A 23,884-nucleotide genomic window follows, 5' to 3' on the forward strand; every position below is an offset into this window, starting at 1 on the left:
GTTTTTCCAGTTGTCATGTATGGATGTGAGAGTTGGACTGTGAAGAAAGCTGAGCGCAGAAGAATTGATGCTTTTGAACTGTGGTGTTGGAGAAGACTCTTGAGAGTCCCTTGGAGTACAAGGAAATCCAGCCAGTCCATCCTAAAGGAGATCAGTCCTGGGTGTTCATTGGAAGGACCGATGTTGAAGCTGAAACTCCAAAACTTTGGCCACTTGATGAGAAGAGCTGAATCATTTGAAAAGACCCTGATGCTGGGAAAGATTGAGGGCAGGAGGAGAAGGGGACAACAGAGGATGAGATGGTTGGATGGCATCACTGACTCGATGGACATGGGTTTGGGTGGACTCGGGAGTTGTGATGGACAGGGAGGCCTGGCGTGCTGCAATTCATGGGGTCGCAAAGAGTCCGACATGACTGAGTGACTGAACTGAACAGAAGTTGCCTATTATGGACACTTTGTATAAATGTAATCATAAAATCTGCTGCCTTTTGTGACTTGGTATATACTTAGGATTAGAATTTGTAACTTTGTGTATCCATTTAAGAAACTGCCAGGCTATTTTCCAAAGTACTACCTCATTTTATGTTCCCACCAGCCATGTGTTATCGCACTCTGATTTCCACATCTCTGTTACATTCCATTATTTGTGGCCTTTGCTATGTTGCCACAATACAAAAATTGCACCATGCTCCTGGGTCCAGTTTGAGCCATAGGTTGTTATTGACCTTACGTTATTGTTTAGTACGTAATACATGAGACACTCACCACCCCAAATGAACTGTATACTACTTTAAGGTAGATTCCATGTCTTGTCATATTCATATCTCCTCCATCATATAGTGAAATGCTAGGCATGCAACAGGTGCTCATTAAATATACATTGATTGTCTGAAGAAATAACAAGAAGTTGGCAGCAATCATGAAAGGAGAAAAAAAATGAAATAGAGGAAAGAAGAAGGAAAGGGAAAAAGTCAAGGAGATTAAAGGAAGGAAGGAGTTTGGGGTGACAGGGAAAGTTAGAACCAAATCATTTGAATTTTAAATGTTATACTGAAAGGTCAGGCATCAAAAAGTTCATTCTTTTGCTTCTCCTTGAAAGAGCAACTTTCTTGTTGTAAGGTTTCCACATGCAAAAGAATGAAGTTAGAGCCCTTCCTCACACCATATGCAAATATTAACTCAAAATGGGCCATGGAGAGATGGTGTGAATAAGGTCCTAGGGTTTCTGGAAGACCCTGACTAGGCCCTGTAACTGAAGAGCCAAACGGTGGCCAGTCCACCTAGAGCAGTTTGTAGGGAGCTGTGACTAGGGTGAGGTGGTGTTTAGCTAGATGATATAGCTGTCAACTGGACAGAATTTTTTTGTTCAGTTCAGTCACTCAGTCGTGTCCGACTCTTTGTGACCCCATGAACTGCGGCACGCCAGGCCTCCCTGTCCATCACCAACTCCTGGAGCTCACCCAAACCCATGTCCATCGAGTCAGTGATGCCATCCAACCATCTTATCCTCTGTCGTCCCCTTCTCTTCCTGCCCTCAACCTTTCCCAGCATCAGAGTCTTTTCAAATGAGTCAGCTCTTTGCATCAGGTGGCCAAATTATTGGAGTTTCAGCTTCAACATCAGTCCTTCCAATGAACAGCCAGGACTGATCTCCTTTAGGATGGACTGGTTGGATTTCCTTGCAGTCCAAGAGACTCTCAGGAATCTTCTCCAACACCACAGTTCAAAAGCATCAATTCTTTGGCTCTCAGGTTTCTTTATAGTCCAACTCTCATATCCACACATGACCGCTGGAAAAACAATAGCCTTGACTAGACGGACCTTTGTTGGCAAAGTAATGTCTCTGATTTTGAATATGCTATCTAGGTTGGTCATAACTTTCCTTCCAAGGAGTAAGCATTTTTTGATTTCATGGCTGCAATCACCATCTGCAGTGATTTTGGAGCCCCCCAAAATAAAGTCTGACACTGTTTCCACTGTTTCCCCATCAATTTCCCATGGAGTGATGGGACTGGATGCCATGATCTTCGTTTTCTGAATGTTGAGCTTTAAGCCAACTTTTTCACTCTCCTCTTTCACTTTCATCAAGAGGCTTTTTAGTTCTTCTTCACTTTCTGCCATAAGGGTGGTGTCATCTGCATATCTGAGGTTATTGATATTTCTCCTGGCAATCCTGATTCCAGCTTGTGCTTCTTCCAGCCCAGCATTTCTCATGATGTACTCTGCCTATAAGTGAAATAAACAGGGTGACAATACACAGCCTTGACGCACTCCTTTTCCTATTTGGAACCAGTCTGTTGTTCCATGTCCAGTTCTAACTGTTGCTTCCTGACCTGCATACAAGCTTCTCAAGAGGCAGGTCAGGTGGTCTGGTATACCCATCTCTTTCAGAATTTTCCACAGTTTATTGTGATCCACATAGTCAAAGGCTTTGGCATAGTCAATAAATCAGAAATAAACATTTTTCTGGAACTCTCTTGCTTTTTCCATGATCCAGCGGATGTTGGCAATTTGATCTCTGGTTCCTCTGCCTTTTCTAAAACCAGCTTGAACATCTGGAAGTTCATGGTTCACGTATTGCTGTAGCCTGGCTTGGAGAATTTTGAGCATTACTTTACCAGCATGTGAGATGAGTGCAACTGTGTGGTAGTTTGAGCATTTTTGGCATTGCTTTTCTTTGGGATTGGAATGAAAACTGACCTTTTCCAGTCCTGTGGCCACTGCTGAGTTTTCCAAATTTGCTGGCATATTGAATGCAGCATCATCTTTTTTTTGTTAGCCCTTATAAATTAAAGGCTTTAAAAGCTCTCAAGAGTCCCTTGGATGGCAAGAAAATCAAACTGTCAATCCTAAAGGAAATCAACCCTGAATATTCTTTGGAAGGACTGATGCTGAAGCTGAAACGCTAATAGTTTTGGCCATCTGATGCGAAGAGCTGACTTACTGGAAAAGAAGCTGACGCTGGGAGAGATTGAGGACAGGAGGGAAAGCAGGCGGCAGAGGATGAGATGGTTGGGCAACATCAGCGACTCAATGGACATGAGTTTGAGCAGGCTTCAGGAGGTGGTGATGGACAGGGAATCCTGGTGTGCTGCAGTCCATGGGGTCGCAAAGACTCAGATAAGACTTAGCGACTGAACAACAACAATGACAAATAAATCAAAGGAGCACCAACTTATGAACAGCATGGCAAGATATTCACCTCTAAGTATATGAGTAAGGAGTACAAAAGCCAACTCGTAAGCCATTTTGGAAAGATTTAGTTGAATCTCAGATCTTATTTTTACTCTGGGCTAGAGGCAAGATGCAAGCATTTCTTCTTGTCTCCATACATGGAATACTTAAATGGTACCTGACTTATCAGTTCCTCAAACATTTTGGAGGATTGGTCTCTGACATCATATTAATGTAAGGCATTTTAAGGGGCTTTCACTATTATTTTCAATTCTTATTGTTAATTGTCAGCTCTTATAAAGCCTATTTTGTTAAGTTATATTATCCTTGAAAGATAAACATTTCATCCATTTTTCTACTTTATATTCTTGGATTTCAGCAAACTCTCTTTTATGTCTTTAATTCCACTCACAAAAAGTATGAATTCTTTGAATATTAAAATAGCTCTAACATTTTTGCATTTCCTAAGAATTAATATTTCATTTTTCCACATTAATCCTTCTCTTCTTTTCTTGGAGTTGCATTGGTATTTTTCTAATTTTGTGAACAACAGGCTTAATTTGAACACATTTAAAATCAATACTTTATTTTTAAATAAATTGTGTTAGAATTAATATCCTAATGTAAACTTTGACTGTGCTTTGGCCGTCTGCCAGTGGTTCCTATGTGTTTTTAATATTGGTATTTTTCTAGATAATGTGCAGTTTTATTTTGGGTCAGCTGCTTATCCCAATATGATAAGAGGTTTTTAAAACAGCAAATGATGGCATATTATATTAAATTAAAACCTGTTATATTCATACAGCAGAAACTAACACAACATTGTAGAATAACCATACTCCAATAAAAAATTTTTTTAATCTCATCATTTCATTTTGCTCAAAATTTTAAAGAAATGGACCATCGACCTAAATGTAATAGCTGAAACAATGATACTCTTGGAAAAAAATAAAAAATAAATCTTCATGATCTTGGGTTAGGTAAAGCCTTCTTTGATATGATATCGAAAGCATAAGCAACCAAAGAAAACATTGATAAATTGGACTTCGTCAATACTTAAAAGTTTTGTGCTTCAAAGGACACCACCAAGGAACTGAAAAGACATCCCAGAGAATGGGAGAAATATTTGCAAGTCATATATCTGATTAAGTATTTGTACCCAGAATATATAAAGAACTCTTCCAACTCAAAAAGGCAACCCAATGTTTAAAACAGGCAAAGGATCTGAATAAACTTTTTCTCAAAGAATGTATACAAATGTCTTCAAGTGCCAATAAGCACATGAAAAAACACTCAATATTGGTCATCAAGGAAATGGAAATCCAAACAACAATGAGATTCCACTTCAACTGCACTAGATTGGCTATAATAAAAGAGACAGATAAGAACAAGTGCTGATGAGGTTGTGGGGAAATTGGAAACCTCACACATTGACGGAAAGAACCCTCACAAATCATGTAGCTGGTTTGGTTAACAATTTGGCAATTCTTTGAAATGTTTATCATATTGCCATACGACCTAGATATCTCATATATAGGTATGGGTATATGCCCAAGAGAAATAAAAACATATTCACACAAATCTTGTACATAAATGCTCATAGCAACATAATTCCTAAGAGCCCCAAACTGAAAGCAAGCCAAATGTCCACCAATTGATGAATGGATAAATAAAATGTGATCTATCCATACAATAGACTATTATTCAGTAGTAAAAAGGAATAAAATACTGACACAGGACAGCATATATGAACCCTGAAAATATTATGCTAAGTGAAAGAAGCCAGTCATGAAAGACCATGTATTATATGGTTCGATGTATATAAAATGTCCTGAATAGGGAAATCTATAGAAATAGGAAGTGGATTAGTGGTTGCCTATGGCTGAGGGCAACTGAGGGAGGTGATTGCTAATGGGTATGGAGTTTAGGGAGAGGGGAATGAAAATGTCTACACGTGAGGGAAGTGATGATGATGCAGCTCTATGAATGTATTAAAAACATCGCACTGTACACTTTAAATATGTAAATTGTACAGTATATAGATTCACACACACATCATTAGGATATAAGGGTGAGGGACATTATGATAAGTCCTCTCATTTATTTTCTGTTTTTTTAAAAAAACGTTTAGGAACTTTCCTGGTGGTCCAGAGATTAAGACTTCACCTTCCAATGCAGGGGGTGCAGGCTCCATCCCTGGTTGGAGAGTTAAGATCCCTCTTGTCTTGGGGCCAAAAAAAAAAAACCAAACCCAAAACATAAAATAGAAGCAATATTATAACAAATTCAAAAGACTTTAAAAATGGTCCATATAAGGAAAATTAAAATTAAAAAACAAACATCTGACAAAAGCCAGTAATTCAACCACTAATGATTACAATGTCTGGTAGCCCCTTGCACACACCAACTTGGACCCACCAGTGTTTCAAGACTCCACAAAAGAGAACTGCTGCTTTACACCTTGATTTATTATGCTTAACACCCTTCAGTTCTCTCTGCTCTTCATCTAGATGGCTTTAATTCACTGCTTTCCAGGGCTGCTCCAGAATTTCTCTCCAGGAGTGTTTTAGGGGCAGCAGTCTGGTTTAGAAGGAACAACCCCAGGGATTTGTCTTGAAGCTGCATATGCACAGCAGACCCACTTTTTCACTTAAAATTTAGAGGCTGATAAGATTGGTACACCCAGAGTACTGCTTTTGGGTGGTCCCCTCCTCTGCTTCAATAGGGACCACATAGAAATGGGCCTGTAGTCTTAAAACCTGCTGCATAGTTTCAAGGCTCACTTGTGCTTCCAACAAGCAATTATTCTGCAATGATATTCTGCCTTTCTAAATATAGCACATGGAAATGCACCTCCCCTTTTTAACAGTGTCTGCCAGCAAGACTTCTTTCCTGGGGCTAAAAATACATGCAGATGATTTTGACTGTGCCACTCTCAGATTCTCCTTTCCGTGTATCTGTTCCTTCCCATGAGTGGTCATTTTTCTATTTGAAAATCATGACCATGAAACCTCGAACATTTACGGGTTATGCAAACAGCTTCCGTCGGTATATTTTTAATAATCACCACTCTTATTATTACCAGATGTTGAAATCCCAAGTGATAGCAGAGTGACAGACTGTAATGGTAAGATTATTTGGTCAAGAGACGCGATGTTTTTGTTTTCTGAGAGAGAGCAGGTGTCTTGCTTGAATTTGTATCCACTTTCCCCCTCATTTGGCTGAGATGTCTTAGACAAATTCTTTAGTATCACTGATCCTTTGCGTCTTCATTAGTGTGTGTGTGTTCGTGTGTGCTCAATCGTGTCTGACTTTTTGCAACTCCATGGACTGTAGCCTACTAGGTTCCTCTGTGCATGGGATTTCCCAGGTAAGAATACTGGAGTGGGTTGCCATTTCCTGCTCCAGGGGATCTTCCTGATTCAGGGATCGAACCCGCACCTCTTTCATCTCCTGCATTGGCAGGCAGATTCTTTACCACTGTGCCGCCTGGGAAGCCTGTCCTCATTAGTAGAATGCTGCTAATGCCTTAAAGGATTTTTGTGAGAAACATGCGGGATTTTATGTTATCTATTATTAGATTTTGAATTAGATATTAGTTATCTATTGCTGTGTAACAAATCCTCACCGCTCACCCTGCCAAATTTAGCAGCCTGAAACAATTTATTATCTTACACAGTTTCAGAGGATTAGAAATCCTGGAGCAGTTTAGCTGGGTGGTTCTGGTATAGAATCTCTCATAAGATTGCACTCAAATTATTGGCCAGGGATGCATTCTCTGTAGATGGCATGAGTTTGGAGGATTTGCCTCCAAGTTCACTCATATGGTTATTGGCAGGAGGCTTCCATTTATCACCATGGGAACCTATCCACATGGGTTCTCCCAAAGTCAGTGATCAGAGGATAAGATAGAGACAGATAGAGTGTATGCCAAGACATACACTGCACTCTTACAACCTAAATTCTATGGTGACATACCACCATGACTGCCATATTCTGATCACACTAACCAACCCTAATACAATGTGGGAGAGGACAGCACCAGGGTGAAAAGAACAGGAGGCAGGCATCACTGCAGACCATCATGGAGGCTGGGTACCACCTATGGATGGAGCACCCAGCAGGCACACCTGGACACTAGTAATTCAACACCCATTTATTGAGCCCTTCCAGGCCCAAGAGGTATAAAATAGACGTTTTCCTTGCCCCAAGGACTCTCATTGTAGAGGCTCATAGTAAGTGCTCGAGAAATATATTTTTCCCTCAAGAGAAAGAAAGAAACAAAAACGTCATGAAAGGAGATCTTGATAGTCAGAGGTACAGCCACTATCCCTCTAGAGAAACCCCTCCTAAATGTAACTATTATGAGTTGGAGGACTAAGCAATTTTTGGTTTAGAGCCTGAGAATTTACATTAAGGATCTGAGCAGAAGTAAAGACAATCATTATAACTGTCTGTGAGAAAAAAGTGTACTAGGCAAATTGATGATGTCCAGAGCCCAGCAAACATGGTTATTTTCCAAAACAATTATTTGGCAAACTAATAAGTAAGGTTCTAAAACTCTGGGCTCCTTATCTCTATGTGAAAGCAACTAAGGTGTGAGCTCGCTTTGGCAATGATTCATCCACTGTCAATTTTGTTGGTGTTTAATCTAATGCATATATACATACTGTATGTACTATATGACCTTGAGTGTAACATCTTCTTCTATTAATAGAAGGCACTCTGACCTCCCAGTTTATCATAATTAGTCAGCTGTGACTCTCCTGATATTTTACCTGTGCTAAAATATTCATATTTCAGGCTCTTAGAGGAGACATGTATGATTCATAGGATTAATGGCAAAGGAATTTACCTCCATTATCAAATTAGCCTTGCATCTCACCAGCCTTCACAAGGCTAAAGTGAAGCTTGAGATTTATACATAAATATTAAAGTCTGATTCCAAGTTTAATAAAACATGCATACCTTTCCAATATACCCATGGAACTTTTGGACACTGGAACTTTTGCTAATGCAAAAGAGCCCGCAGGTGTCTGAGAAACACCAACTAAAGTCCCATTGGATGGCTGTCATTCCCTCTAATGCCCTTGACCAGGCTTTTCAGGTCACCAAAACTTCTGTGGTTCAGTAGCTCTTGGCTGAGCCTGCTGTTCTCTGCCAGGCCTGTGGAGGATGCAGGAGAGGAGACTGATACCATCTCTGAGCTCATAGATTTAATGAAAAACACTTGTCCCAGAGTCTCCTCCTCCACAAGAAATGGCAGGGATTATAGTTGTCATATTCACAGCTGTATTTTCAGTGCTTATAAAGGGGGCTTCAGGCAATCCCCATTAGGGAATCCCTAGCATGCCCGTAAGAACTAAAGCATCATGTGGCCCCCAGAAGGCTCTGCACTTAACCACACACACCATGAAACTGCAATGAGAACTTTGGGGCCGAGCCGGGGCCAGACCTTCCAAAGTCCCCACATTTTGGATTCATTCCTGTCTCCCTACATTGCTGCCACCTGCCTGATGGTGCACCCTCCTCAACGCCAAGACTCTACTCCAGTGGTTCCCAATCTTCAGCCAAAGAAAAAGTATTTGGCCTTTTGCAGAGAATAATAAGAATAGTATAATTCGTTTTTCACAAAGCTCAGTGGGAAGGACTATTTATTCTGAGAATAGGCTTTTCTTTATTGGTGTTAATATGTTACATCTTTTATAAATTACGGTAGGAGACAGCGGAAATTTTTTTTAAATAAAAAGACAATAATATTTTATTTGGGGCACTTACTCAATATTTCACAGATCCTCAACAAGTTTTGAGGTAGGTTAATATTATAATTTATTTTACAAACTAAAACTCAGGCAGAGATTACATCACTTGTTGCAAACCATAACAGGAGTCCTACCATAACCAAGAATTAATGGTTTTCCAGATTAATCTGATGTGTGTGAGTTTAACAGTAATAGCTTGCAAATAGTCATTAAAAACAAAACAAAACCCAAACCCCACTAGATATTACAGAAATTCTACTTTGGGTATTTTGTAATTCTTAAATCAATCCTACATTGATTATACCTGCTTTTGAATAACCTACTTACTCTCATTATAAATCTATTTCCACTGGATCATCAAAAAAGCAAGAGAGTTCCTGAAAGGCATTCTTTTCTGCTTTATTGACTATGTCAAAGCCTTTGACTGTGTGGATCACAATAAACTGTGGAAAATTATGAAAGAGATGGGCATACCAGACCACCTGATCTGCCTCTTAAGAAGCTCGTATGCAGGTCAGGAAGCAATAGTTAGAACTGGACATGGAACAACAGACTGGGTCCAAATAGGAAAAGGAGTACATCAAGGCTGTGTATTGTCACCCTGCTTATTTCACTTATATACAGAGTACATCCATCATGAGAAACGCTGGGCTGGAAGAAGCACAAGCTGAAATCAAGATTTCAGGGAGAAATATCAATAACCTCAGACATGCAGATGACACCACCCTTATGACAGAAAGTGAAGAAGAACTAAAAAGCCTCTTGATGAAAGTGAAAGAGGAGAGTGAAAAAGTTGGCTTAAAGCTCAACATTCAGAAAACGAAGATCATGGCATCCAGTCCCATTACTCCGTGGCAAATAGATGGGGAAACAGTGGAAACAGTGGCTGACTTTACTTTTTGGGGCTCCAAAATCACTGCAGATGGTGATTGCAGCCATGAAATAAAAAAATGCTTACTCCTTGGAAGGAAAGTTATGACCAACCTAGATAGCATATTCAAAAGCAGAGACATTACTTTGTCAACAAAGGTCTGTCTAGTCAAGGCTATGGTTTTTCTAGTGGTCATGTATGGATGTGAGAGTTGGACTATAAAGAAGCTGAGTGCTGGAGAATTGATGCTTTTGAACTGTGGTGTTGGAGAAGACTGGAGAGTCCCTTGGACTACAAGAAGATCCAACCAGTCTATCCTGAGTGTTCATTGGAAGGACTGATGTTGAAGCTGAAACTCCAATATTTTGGCCACCTGATGTGAAAAGCTGACTTATTTGAAAAGACCCTGATGTTGGGAAAGACTGAGGGCAGGAAGAGAAGGGGACAAAAGAGGATGAGATGGTTGGATGGCATCACTGACTCAATGGACATGAGTTTAGGTAAACTCCGGGAGTTGGTGATGGACAGGAAGGCCTGGCATGCTGCGGTCGCAAAGAGTCGGACACAACTGAGCTACTGAACTGAACTGAATCCTTATCATTGAAGAAGGAAATGGCAGCCCACTCCAGTACTCTTGCCTGGAAAATCCTATGGACAGAGGAGCCTGGTGGGCTACAGTCCATGCGGTCACAAGAGTCAGAGATGACTTAGTGACTAAACCAGCACCAATCCTTATAGTAACAAATTAGCACATTATTGATTTTGTTGTTTTCTGCTTTTGGAGTGGGTGAAGCAGGAAGATAAGCAGCAAGCTTTCCTCAGAGTGCTAGGCAGCCTTTACTTGCAGGTGCTATGCTCAGCGCACCATCTGTGGTGCTTTGGGGTTAAAGAAAAGCAGGTATCTAATGAACCCAAGATCCAGACAAGATGCCTGGATCCAAAAGAGGTGGAGGCCTTGCACAAGTCCAAGGTGAAGAGAAAAGCACTATCATCTCGGGCCAGTGATACTCAGCCTCAGGCTACAGCATCACAGCATATGGGAAGAGCTCTTAAAAGACCAGTAAATTTGTCCCAGCAATCTGTTAATTAAAATTCTTACTAACTAGACAAACCACACATATACTTAAATTTACATTTTATTAAAATGACATCTATAGAAGCAAAATATCTAAATATGTATTATCTGTCCCACCTATCATGTAAATTGCTCTAATTGTCACAAATCTAATTCACTTAGCTCATTATAATCACTTAAAATTCAGCTCATCCTGACTAGATTCCTGGGCCAGTCTTCTCAAATAACTTGTTTTATTATAAGTTTCCTTTTATTTAAACAATTGTCAGTTAGTAATAACACAGGATTAAGAGTGGTTAATTAACAACTGAGAAATTATAAGGAAAATGTCATTATTGGGTTAGAAAATCCAGCATTCAGCAGAGCAAATTTCAAGAGTAAGGATATAGACACTTATGTTTCTAAACAGGCTGAATGGCACAGCTCAACACAATGTGAGTCAAAGAAGCAAGAAAAAAAGAAGGGAAGGGGCCACAAGAGGCAAAATATTTTATCCTAGTGTCCCCCAGATTGACTGTGGAAGTAAACATTTTCTATATTAAAAATGTTTATATAAATTATATGAATAGTAATTTTCATAAAAGTCAAAATGAAATGTTCTGCATAGGACAAAAGATATGCCTAAGCAACATATCATATTTGCACAAGGCCACTGAATGGCATGGGTACTAGTAACAAATGAAAAAGTGTAAGTCTATGGCAGACTGAGCAAAGATTTCAGTGTGGTATTCTATAAGCCCAAGACTATAAACTACTCTCGCTATACGAAAGCTCTAATGACACACAGAGTCTTTTGTAGGAACACTTGTGCTTCTGGTTGGCACATTATCTACTCTTTAATATGTGAAAGTAATACAGAGAGTTGTGAAAGTTTGTGCAAAACCACTGTATTCACAGAAATGGCATAGAAGTGAATTCAACAGTCGATGCATTTGCACACTTCATTCACATCTTCAGCGACAAAAGGTATTCCGAACACTATCGAACTGAACAAGAATGCTGGCTTCAACAACAGCTGCTAGTAAGCAACAGAGTCACATAAGTTACCCCAGAATGGGCAAATATTGCCCAAGTAAAATTCTATTGTTAAAGCTGAAACAGATTTAAGGCCATTCAAGTTCAAGCACAGGATACAAATCTTTTGGAGCCCCATCTAATTGTGTTTGAGACATGTGACCTTTCTTCTAACTTGTGGTCTTAAACTTCTGTTTTACAAAACCCAAAAGGAAATTCCAGAAGAAATTAACAGTAGAGGTTATATGAAATAAGAGTAATATGTGTGTGCGTGTGTGTGTGGTAGTCTTTCAGTCGTGTCTGACTCTTTGTGACCCCATGGATTGTAGCCCGCCAGGCTCCTCTGTCCATGGGATTTCCCAGGCAAGAATACTGGATTGGGCTGCCATTTCCTTCTCCAAGGGATCTTAAGAGTAATATACGAAGCTATAATTAAAATATATTAAAGAAAGTCAACATTAAAACTGCAAAACTTGTTACTTGTTGGATCCAGCCCTACACTAGGAGTTAGGTAATATATATATAAAATATTTATAATATATATATAAAATATATATATTTTTTCAAGTAGATTGCTTTATGTTGCTCTAACGTGTTCTTTTCAACAGTGCACTGTTAAACTAGTCAAAAACTCTACACATGTATATTCCCTTACAATAGCAACACACACTACTGCTACCTGCAAAGCCATCACTCTCAAATGACTTAATGAGTAAAAGGAAATAAAAAGCAGAGGAGTAACATATTAAGGAGAAATAATGGGAATTAGAAGATTCATGTGGTTCAGCTCTTTTTAATCAGCCAGCCAGCTTGCTAACAACAAGAGATGGTTTCCACTGAGGAAGGTCCTGTGGAGTGGGATGTAGTCACCAGTGACCTCTGTCTTATCTGGGGTTGCAGTAGGAAGTTGCTTGTTCTTCATTTTGCTTTCAGTTCAGTTCAGTCACTCAGTTGTGTCCGACTCTTTGCGACCCCAAGAATGGCAGCACGCCAGGCCTCCCTGTCCATCACCAACTCCCGGAGTTCACCCAAACTCACATCCATCAAGTCGGTGATGCCATCCAGCCATCTCATTTTCTGTCGTCCCCTTTTCCTCCTGCCTCCAATCCCTCCTTGCATCAGAGTCTTTTCCAATGAGTCAACTCTTTGCATGAGGTGGCCAAAGTACTGGAGTTTCAGCTTCAGCATCATGCCTTCCAAAGAACACCCAGGACTGATCTCCTTTAGAATGGACTGGTTGGATCTCCTTGCAGTCCATGGGACTCTCAAGAGTCTTCTCCAACACCACAGTTCAAAAGCATCAATTCTTCAGCGCTCAGCTTTCTTCACAGTCCAACTCTCACATTCATAGATGATAACTGGAAAAACCATAGCCTTGACTAGATGGACCTTTGTTGGCAAAGTAATGTCTCTGCTTTTGAATATGCTATCTAGGTTGGTCATAACTTTCCTTCCAAGGAGTAAGCATCTTGTAATTTCATGGCTGCAATCACCATCTGCAGTGATTTTGGAGCCCAGAAAAATAAAGTCTGAACTGTTTCCACTGTTTCCCCATTTATTTCCCAGAATCAAAATATTTTTACCCTTTATGTAATCATTTACTTAAAAAATTTGAACCTCCAGGATTTTGTCCTAGATGAGGATACCTTGCTTCTAACTTTAGCTTCTTCAGCTTTCTCTGGACTAATTACTTCATCTTCTATTTCCTTCTTCTCCTCTGCAGAGGCTGCCTGGGGGACTTCTGCGGACATACTGCTCCCTCTGCGGACAAGAGGCTGAGAAGAGAAGTGCCCAAGACAGTGGAATTTTTTTAGTGTGTCACCTGGCATCATGGAATAGTGGCAGTCCTGTGGGATGTCCCTACTGGTTGTTCCTTGGTTCTTGAATTCCAAATGTTTGAGTACCACTGTCATACAAGAACAGTTCAATCCCCATCTCACCCTTGGGGCCTTCCCTGTCTTTCGGGGCTCCCACTTTTCCTTTCTTTTAAAAAATATCAGTTAGGATATTTTGTTTGTAAAGTCATAAGTATATAGGTGCAGGACAATTGGTAAATGTAAAAACTCACAAAGAAGAAAATAGTAATCCTCTATAGTCTCACTTCTCAAGTGAAAATAAATATTGCCTAAGAGATGCCCTTCTATTCTGCTTTCTGAGTTTATCATTTAACTTTTTAACATTTTGTATGGTAATTTCATAATATTCTATCCTCTTCTTCCTATACAATTAAGTGCTGACTTTGTCTAGCTCCTGGGGTAAGCATTTACATGTATGAGCCACTTAATCCACAAACAACCTTGTAAAGAGGGTACTATTATTATTTCCTCTTTGTAACTAAGGCTCAGAGAGTTTGAAATATACACCCATTTTACAGAGCTGCTAAGTAGTGGAGTCTTTCTGACCAGGGGGAGCCTGGCTCTGGAGCCCAGACTCCAAAATAGTCGGATCCAGTGCACTTCCATCATATGGATCTACCACAGTTTATTTAACCATTCTTGTACTTTTGCTCATTTCCCTTTTTTCTTCCAAGTTTCCAGTATTATAAATAAAGCTGCCATGTACAACCTCATAATTAAATCTTTGTGTACATTATCCAGGAGTATTTCTGCAGAATGATTTCTGGCAGAGGATTTGCTTGATCAAGGAGATTACAGTATTAAGGCTTTGACAAAATTCACCAACCTGCATCTCATATTGTTGTGTCTTTTCAGAATGTTGTATCCTTGACACTCCATCCAACAAGCTAAGCAATGAAGAGCCAGTGGAGCCAAAAATAAATAAATTTTTAAAAATACTTTTGCTATATGATGCTTTAGTTACTAATATGGTAGTAATCCACAGTGATCCAAACCCTTGTATAATTCAGTCCCCATGAATACCTGTGACTTGTTTCTAATGAACAGAATATGGCAAAAGTAAAAGGATCTTGCAGATGTAATTAAAGTCCCTAATCAATTGATTTTCAGTTAATCAAAATGGAGATTATCCTCGGTGGGCCTTACCTAATTAGGTGAGCTCTTTAAAAGGGCTTGCTGAAGTTAGAGAGAGCAGTAGAAACTGTTACTGACTTTTAAGAAGTAAATCATCATGAAATGAAGCTGCAAGTACATGAATTCCATCACCGGTATGGGAGTTCAGAAGTTTATCCTTCCCTGCCACACCTCTATATGAGAATGCAGTCTGGCCATCATCTAGATTTCAGCCCTGTAAGGCCCTGAGCAGAGAACCCAGGTAAGCCATGCCCAGACTTCTGAGTTGCACAAACTCTTACATAATAAATGGGTGTTGTCTTAAGCCACTGAGTTGTGTGCTAATACAACTAACAAGACTACAAATTTTCCATGTGTTATTAACCATGGTTTTTCTTTCTTTCCAGCTCATGTTTCTGCATTCATCATTTTCTTATTTGGGTTCTTAATAGTTTCTGTTTTAAAGATATCAACAACCCCTTTGTCTGTCATAAATAATACACAGCCATTGCATTTTCATGTGGTCAAATCCATTGGTCTCTCCCTTTGTGGTGCCACTTGGAAAGTCCATCCTCATCCCAAAGAGACAGCATGAGTCACATACATTTGTCTAGTACTTTTGTGGTTTCATCATTACATTTAAATCTTTAATCCATCTGAAGGGGTTTTTGGTAAACGGTGGTGCACAAAAGCCCAACTTTCACTGCTTTCAAATGTACAAACAATATCTACTGAATAATCATTTGCTTTTCTACTGAATTTATATCAGATCCAAAGTCTAAATTTGACCTTTTCCATGTGTTACATCAGGTCTATCCTGTTCTGCTTTAGTATCCAACTGTTTTCGTTGTTAGAACTCTACGATGCATTTGAGTATAGTAGGAAAAAAATCACCCTTCATTTCTCTTCTTTCATAAACTTTCCTCATGATTCTCAAACATTTCTTCTTTCATTTTATCTTTGGAATTGTTTTGTCAAATTCCATTGGCAATTTAATTGTATCTGTGGCACACTGAGATACATTTATAGATTTATACACATATAGATTATAGAATTGACTTCCCGTATTTCCATACTAGAACATGTTTAGAACTGTGTGTCTTTTTCATGACCTTGTCAAGACAGGTTTAGTTGTGTACATCTTCCACGTGTCTTATTGGATTAATGACAGTGTTTTAAATATTTTCATTTAAGACATCCTAACTAGTATATTTCGATAATTGTTTATTTACTAGATTATAAGAAGATTTTTTTTAACTTACTTGTGCAACCATAAATCAGTAAGAGTCTGGCAAAAATCGAAGAAAGCATTCTGTGAGAATCAGTTCTTAAACAATTATCAGTACCCCCTCGTGGGATGTATGTACCTATGCTGATTAGTCTAAACCAACAAGAGAATCCCAAATTCCTTGCAGTAATTGGTTCAGGAATGGACAAATCTAAGATAAGTTGGGCCAGTGAAACAAAAAAGAGGTTTTCCAGGGGATTGTGATAAGAAGCTTTCTTGCTCTTTGATGAGAACCCCAGGAAGCCGGCTTTTCCCATTGGTCACAGTCAAGGAGACGTGTGTATTTTGGCAGCTGTTGTGTGACCATAAGAAGCACCCTCAGAATGAAGCTGAGTCTGTGGATAGCAGAGCAGAGACACCGAAAGACCATGCTGATGACACCTTTGAATGCCTGGATCATCTGACTCGAGATCTGTCCTGCCTCTGTGCTTGTTCTTTGAGCCAGTTCATTTTCTGTTTGTGCCCCTTTCACCTGGGCCTTTTTTAGCCCAAAGCACCCTGCTGATACATGAGGACCGAGTGAGACAGATGAAGGACAGTTCCCAGCACAGAGTGGCTGCTCAGTATATGATAGCGCCACCCACCACCATCCCTGACCCCTAGCCCCACCAGGCCTTACTTCCGTGTCCAGTGCAGACCTGCGTCCAGCCTTTGCTCCCACACTTTCTCCCTCCTCACTCACATACGGAGCTTTCTCGTCCTTAAAGACCCTGCTCAAATTCTACCTCCTTCACAAATGCTGTTTGGCTCATGGGGAATTCTCCTCCGTGCTCGGCTTGTCTGAGCCTCACTGCCTCCGTGGCTGCCTTTGCCTTCCTGAGTCTGGGTCCGTCTCCCCATTCCCCATCTAGAGTGAATCCCTCCAGGGCCTGGACCACCCAGTGTACCTCAGCCTCCTGCACTGGTCTGCCTCCTGCAACCTCTTGCCCCTTGTAATGCTCAGTGAGCACTTGATGCTGAAGTTACTAGCCTTTAAATTTCTTCTCTCCCTGGCTTTTTTTTACAATTTGTGGGCATCAGGATTCAGCTGAATGAGATTCCTACAACAGCAAGAGGAGTGTTATTATTTTGTTCTGAAGGTCTCTACAAGTGTAAGGCATGTCTAAAGTGGCTATAAATAATTTATATTGTCCATAACTCAAGTCGATAAAAATAGACCTCATCACAGTGATGCGGCAAAATCTGGTACAAGCTGCTTTTCTGCTGCCTCCAAAGCCATCACAAACTAGGTGCAGATGAAAATCTGCCTGGATTCCCTCCTGAATCGGATTAATGCCCCATCCGAAATCACATTAATCACAATCTGTCCGAGATTAGACCCTGGATAATCCCATTGGACAAGAGGTGACAACCCAGATTCTATCATCTCATTCATTATCTATTTTTGGAATTTGCTAGTAACTCTAGCCTCCAGAAGATATTTTCTGATGAAAGAGGATCCTCCGTAGATTCTTTTGAAAAACTGTCAGTTCATGGGCTTTGAATAGAGCCAAGCGCTTGGTGTCATTGATGTCTCCTATTTTGTTTCCAGGTGATGAACAGACAACAGAATCCCCAAGTCCGTAGTCTTTGTTATGAGAAACACACACACATTTAGCTTTTTACAAACCTATGTTGAAAAAAATTAAAGACATCCTTCAAAACCTTTAAAAAGATTAGGACAACAACTTTCTGAAGAGACATCCTCATGTTTGAGGATATGATATTTTCTTTTCTGCTTTTTTTAGTATCATAAAGGTAAGCATCTATGGTTGGTAAAGGGGCTGTAACTGGCCCCCAAAGTCTGAAAACTGCCTCCCTCACACACACATCTACACAACTGTGCAGGATGGAGGACTTTTTACAATATTCCATTTCCTGCTGGCAAGTCAAACTGAACTCTGATAGCTGATGTTCCTCTTACTTGCATCTAGGAATACTGCTCAAGGGAAATGCTAGGACCAAACGAGTCAGGGCAAACCAATTCCGGTGCCTACATTCTCAGACCTCTGGTGCGGGAGCACAGCATAGAAAGCCAACCCCAGGAAGGATACAACCCACATAACAGGACTGTTGCCCACAGTATTGGTGTCTGTATCTCAAACCAGATGTTATTTTTCAATATCTTTAACAAGTAAGTTACAAATGAGTGGTATTCTTTTCTGCATTCTTCGGGACTACGAATAGAAATGCTTCCCTTTATCCCATGGAAATGGTGGCCAGGAACTGATCACCAGCCAACTCTCCCCAAACTAGCCTGCTGCCAACCTGCTCTTTCTAGGTTTCTGGGTGGAGAGAGGAACTGTCCATCCATAGGATCTCTTCCTTCATCTCCTGGCCCCTTACCCCCGCCGCTCCCCCACCCCCCGACTCACATCCTTGTTTTCTCTTGCCTTGCTTGATGCACCCACTCTTTCCGTAGCACACTACGCTCATGCTATTTTCCGTCTGAATCACTCCAGCCAGGCGACAGGATCACGGAGGTTCCCTTTGGCCAAGAGGATCCCTGAGACTCCGCAGTGGAAGTTCGAGGCTCCACTTTCAGTGGAGCTTCCCTTTCAGTCTTTCACTCTTGCTGACTCCTCCACGGAGTCCAGCCACGTGGACCTGCCTTAGGTGGCTACAGGGTCTTTCCTGTCTCCTGTCTCTAGGGCTTTGCTCGTGTCACTGTCCTGGGTCATTCTCCCTCTCCCAGCTGCTCACCTTTCCCCCAGATGCATTTGCGTCATTCATCTCCTCTCTCTATCTTTGAGACCATTTCCTCTTCCAAGCAGACTTCCCTGATCCTTTTCTTCTTGGCACTCATCCTACAGGGCTCAGATAAGATGCCACAGGCTCCAAGAAGTCTCTCCAGCCATCCCATTCTGTGCCCCTCCCTGGTGTTATCGTTCCAGGTTTGGTAGCTCTCTTCCCAGTGCTGATCATAAGTCAGAGGTGAACAAAGTCAGACATGAGGTCAAGTGGTGAGGACAGATTTTAACTAATGATATCTTTTGCATCAGGGAGAAGAGTCTCATGAACTGAACTCAACTGCAATATGTACAGAGGTGACCAGACATCTTAAAGGGAGAGTGTGGGAGTAAGGAGGGCTCATAAGAGTCAGCAAGGCGAAAAATTGCAAAAGGCTGGAAGATAGGAGGCTGGCCCTATCTTTAGGTGTTGGTTGGAACGGAAAGTAAATTCTTTCAGCACTCTCGAGTATTTTCAGGTAGACACTTTAAGCGGGGCTGGGGTGATCCTAGGGATGTGGACTTGAGATGTGAGAGACTATGTTAGTGTTTTGCTCAAATCTACAGGCTAAGACTGAGGTCTAGTTGAGAAAGGGGTCAGAGAAGCGTGGCTAAAGTTTGGTCAAGGAGAGACTGTGTCGCCTCCCTTCATCCTCCTCTCCTCCTTAGCCTTGTTTCAGTGAAGGTACCGTGTCCAACCAGGGGCCCTAGCCTTAGCCTGGACCATTTGGTACGAGGCCAGCCTTTCTGCAAAACCACCCAATCTTGGTTTGGTGATTCTATTCCTTTTGGAGCTCAGTCTTTCCCTCTTTCCTTCTCTCCCTTTCTTTCTCACTTTGCTCAGTATCCTGATCTTGGCAAAGGGAGGGATAGTGATAGGATGAAACCACACTCTAGAAGGTAGACCCTTCTAGAGGCTGCTCGCTGACAGAAGTCAGCCAGGAATGCCAGTGCCTGGGGCCACACTGCTCAGAACCACATCCAGGCCACCTGAGCCAGCTGGGGATTCCCCTTCTGGAAAGCTAGGAAAAACACAACTGTCCCTAAAGCCATCAGCATGGGTCTTTTTTTATGATTTCCTCCCCTCCTGGTGGCTTAGAGGATAAAGCGTCTGCCCACAATGCGGGAGACAGGGGTTCAATCCCTGGGTAGGGAAGATCCCCTGGAGAAGGAAATGGTAACCCACTCCAGTACTCTTGCCTGGAAAACCCCATGGATGGAGGAGCCTGATAGGCTATAGCCCATCAGGTCGCAAAGAGTCAGACACGACTGAGCGACTTCACTTCACTTCACTTCCCCTCCTGGGATGCTTGGCAGGTTATCCCCTGCAGCTATGAGGGTGTGATTTGGAAAGAAACAAAGGCTTCCAGGTGGTTTCGTTTTTAAAGGGCTACTTCTTCTCATCCTTCTATAATGGTTGTATTGATCCCCCAAGGACAAGAGTGCTACAGACGGGGCTTCTTAACACAGAACGACCTTTGTCACATGTCCACTATAAACAAAGTAACCAACAAGTAAGTTCATCCCATCTGGACAGACTCACATAGCGAAAGTTGATAACTAGTTTCATGGACTAGTGGGTTTAAGTCTCAGTCTCACCTCTTGCTAGATGTATTAACTCATTTAGGTTACTAATTTATTTGTTTCTGAGCTGCTGAAAGATGGTAAAAAGACCTGTCTCAATACCTTAGATGTAGAGTCAGCTTCATGAGATGCACCATGTGGGGCCCCATCCTTGGTTTCATGTTTTGATACTGCCATCTTGAAATTCTTACTAATTTTTGAGCAAGGGACACCACATTTCATTTTGCACTGGCATCCGCATATTATGTAATCCAGTCTGTCCTGGGGGTTGTTGGGAACTTTAAATGAGACCTCTTAAGATGGCTTAGCCCAAGGCCTGGCCAGAAGCAAGTGTTCAGTGAATGTTAGGGAGGGATGGGCCCACCCCATGTCACTGGGTGCCTTTGCTCAGAGGAAGCTGGTGGGGGTCAGGCAAGAGAGCCTGGGGAGAGAGGATGGGTCTGGATATCAGGAGACCTGGAATCTGACTCTGATTTGCCAAGTTTCTTGCTCTTCCCAGGCCTGAGCTGCTGTCTAAAACATGGTGCCCAACTCCCTCCAAAGTCAAGCTCTCAGAAGCCTATGGTGGTGATAATATGGTGGTGAGACCCCTTCTGGCCTCCTCTGTACAATGTCTCCAGCTGCCTTTGGAGACAAGGGTGTGGGCTGGGAAGGGGATGGAGGCAGGAGCCAGAGGAGAGCCCAGGTCCTCAGGTGGGCAAAGAGAAATCCCATCCCAAAGAACTCCAGCAGGAAGACCCCTGGCCTGGGTCAAGGGGCCTGGCTTCCAGCTCCATCTCTTTCACTTACATGCTGGAAGACAGGTCATTGGCCTTCAGTTTCCTCTCTGCTACTCACAGGGGGATTAACGCTCCCATTGCTAGCAACAGCTTCCTTTGTGTTGGGTGGACAGTGCGTCTGCGACATGCCCTTTGTGAGTGATTCAGAGGCCATATAGTGTAGTGATACAACCAGCAAGTCAGGGGGCAGAGAGTCTGGTTCAAACCCTGGCTCCACTGGCTATGAAACCTGGAACAAATTACCTAATATCTCCAAGCCTCAAGGTCTTCATCTGTGAAACAGGGATAACTTTTATCTACTTGGCTGCATTGGATCTTAGTTGCAGCATGCAAGATTTTTGCTGCGTCCTGCAGGATCTTCCGTTGCAGTGCATGGACTCTCTAGCTGTGGCACGGGGGCTCAGTAGTTGCAGTGTGTAGATTTAGTTGCTATGTGGCATGTGGAATCTTAGGTTCCTAACCAGGGATCAAATCCACATCCACTGCATTGCAAGGGGGATTCTTAATCATTCGATGACCAGGGAAGTCCCAGACACAGGGATAATTTTAACAATAGTAACTCCTTCCTAGAATTGTTGTGACACACTAGCAGTCCTGTGTGTGAAGGTGGGTCCAAGTTAGAGACCTGTATGTTAGCTGTGATAAGGATGATTCTGAACATGAAGGTTAAGCCCCACATTCTTTCCCATATATGTGGTTCCATGATGATGAATAGGAGACAAAACATCTCGCGGCAGGTAAATGTCTCCTGAGTGGGTAAGAACAGGAAGGCAGGTAGTGGGGAAGGAAGCCGAGTGTGTGTGCATGTCCAGGCCTGTGGGAGCTGTCTGTGAGCTCTGTGCTTGAGGAGGAGGAGGCCAGGCAAGGATGACCACCTCTCCGGCCTGCAGCTTTTTGTCTGTCAGACAAACGCCTGAAAGAGAAAGTCTCCAAAGGGTCTTGCCGCTTTTTCGTTTGGGCGTTCTAGAAGAAGGGAGGCTCGACTAAGCAAAACTGGAAGATAATAAAGCCTGCTTTGTGATCTACTCCCAGGCCCCAGATTCCTTCCTGCTCCTTCTTTCAGGTTTTGTTTTCAGGGTAGGAGCGGCTGTCCCTGTATTGTGAGTGAGCACCTGTTCTGTGCTTTCTCAAGGATTTCTGAAAAGTAAGCCTATCTTTTAGGGGAAATTGTGAGTAGAGTTTAAGGCAGCAATGGTGGGGTGGGGGAGGTCTGGGGAAAAGGAATCCAGAGAGACTTCTCTGTGCTTCCAGAATCTTCCCAGGAGGAGAGTCATAGCCGGGGCTAGTTTTACGGAATATATAGAGCTCTGGAGCTCAAGCTGCTATTCCCTGTAAGGGTAGAGGGTGCTCTAAAGCCCAGAAATGGAGGGCCCCCAGATCACCTGTGGTCTGTAGTTTGGGACATGGAGAAGGGGATTGTGGGAGTATCTGGAAAGCAGACACCCAAGGCAGGGTCAGATCGACGCCACCTTGTGGCTGTGCCAGGGGAAAAGGATTTTTGCTTCTCTCACTCTTGTGCTGTCTCTCAAGGATGGCTGTGACCCAGGAGACCCAGGTGGAGGGGTCTTGAAAACAGTCCTTGATTTTCTAGCTGCAGAGAGCTGAAGCTGGTGACAGAGGGGCCCACACTCGTGGGCCTTCGACCACAGCGGAAGCAGCGAAGCCTGTGGAGCCGGGCAGACCTGCTGTGAACGCCAGTTCTGATTCATCCTGTGACCAGAAGCAATCATGTCACATGATTCAGTTTCAGTTTCCTCGGGGATTGAAGGAATCTAGCACTACCCACCTCGTCGTGTGCATGTGCGCTAAGTCACTTCAGTCATGTCTGATTCTTTGTGACCCCGTGGACTGTAGCCCACCAGGCTCCTCTGTCCATGGGATTCTCCAGGCAAGAATACTGGAGTGGGTTGCCATGCCCTCCTCCAGGAGATTTTCCTGACCCAGGGATGGAACCCATTTCTCCTGTGTCATCCTGCATTGGCAGGTGGGTTTTTTACCACTAGAGCCCCCTGGGAGGCCCACCCACCTCATCACATTGCTGTAAAGACCTAATAGGCTAATAACAGGGCCTTAGCACATAACCCACTCCAGTACTCTCGCCTGGAAAATCCCAAGGACGGAGGAGCCTGGTAGGCTGCAGCCCATGGGGTCGCACAGTCGGACACGACTGAAGCGACTTAACAGCAGCAGCAGCAGCAGCAGCAGCACATGATGGAGACTGAAAGAAATACTGGTTTATGACCTGGCTACCTGACATCCCAGGAGAGATCCACTACTCATCCTACTGCCCCCTCAACACCTGCCCTCCTTCCCACCCCTGCCCACGGGCCCCCAGACACCCCCTTCCCTAATAAGGTCTCAAACAATTGGTATTTCTGGGTTGTAGGAGGAATTTCTCTTGGCCCAAGAGATTAACAGTCTAGACCTAGGATTCCAGCCCAGAGCCGCCCCCTCCTGGCTGCCTGAACCATTGAGTTAATTGATTTGCTTGCTCCTAGCTGGGTGCTGAAAGTCTGGCCAGGCCCAGAGCCGTTAGGGAAGGAGGAGAAGCAGCCAAGAGCACCTTTTTCAGTTCACTACAGAAGGGTACCTACCACATACCGCCTCCCAGTTCTGAGACTGTGCCCAACTACACAGACATCATCTGTACACAGACTC

General features: G+C 42.5%; 1 long non-coding RNA gene and 1 pseudogene across 1 annotated transcript; one reads left to right on the top strand and one right to left on the bottom strand.

Moving 5' to 3' along the window:
* Window positions 6,117-14,041, top strand: LOC108638468. The gene is made up of 2 exons (XR_001919826.1): window positions 6,117-6,303; window positions 13,622-14,041. It is a non-coding gene; the product is annotated as an uncharacterized LOC108638468 (long non-coding RNA).
* Window positions 12,696-13,830, bottom strand: LOC102186723 (annotated as a pseudogene).

Source organism: Capra hircus, chromosome 21, assembly GCF_001704415.2.
Source record: "Capra hircus breed San Clemente chromosome 21, ASM170441v1, whole genome shotgun sequence".
In the NCBI taxonomy this organism is placed as follows: Eukaryota; Metazoa; Chordata; class Mammalia; order Artiodactyla; family Bovidae; genus Capra; species Capra hircus.